The sequence below is a fragment of the Penaeus monodon genome, chromosome 20 (genome assembly GCF_015228065.2).
Source record: "Penaeus monodon isolate SGIC_2016 chromosome 20, NSTDA_Pmon_1, whole genome shotgun sequence".
In the NCBI taxonomy this organism is placed as follows: domain Eukaryota; kingdom Metazoa; phylum Arthropoda; class Malacostraca; order Decapoda; family Penaeidae; genus Penaeus; species Penaeus monodon.
This window is the reverse complement of record NC_051405.1, coordinates 24,586,636-24,587,008: the sequence shown is the minus strand read 5'-3', so window position 1 is coordinate 24,587,008 and position 373 is coordinate 24,586,636. Positions and strand designations below refer to the sequence as shown.

Below are 373 nucleotides of genomic sequence, written 5' to 3'. Positions count from 1 at the left end.
AACGTAAACTTATAGCAAAAACAAGCATGAAAATAGCCCGGCATATGTTCCGCACAGACAGACGAATCCCCGCTGATCCATATGACAGGCAGCCAATATCCTGTTTCGTAACACTTTCTTACGAGATTCGGGAATTGCAAGTTCGGTCTTTATGCGTCCATAATTTTATGAAATTCGGGACGCTGCTTTGTGCAACACGGCATTATAGCACATCACAGCCACACAGCTCGCGGCGTAGCATATTGTTAATATGTTTTAAAAAACCCGATATTTTTCTCCATGCTATAAAATACACTTCCCCCCTTCTGCGTGGGGTGGGGGGAGGGGAGTCTCGTCGACGGTTATGGTCTCGCTCAACCAAGGGAGGGAGGGG

General features: G+C 46.9%; 1 protein-coding gene across 1 annotated transcript in view; it reads left to right on the top strand.

The window, feature by feature from the left end:
- LOC119585724 (ubiquitin carboxyl-terminal hydrolase Usp2-like) overlaps positions 1-373 on the top strand; it is a gene marked incomplete in the record, with an annotated part of 125,661 nt that overhangs the window by 46,737 nt on the left and 78,551 nt on the right.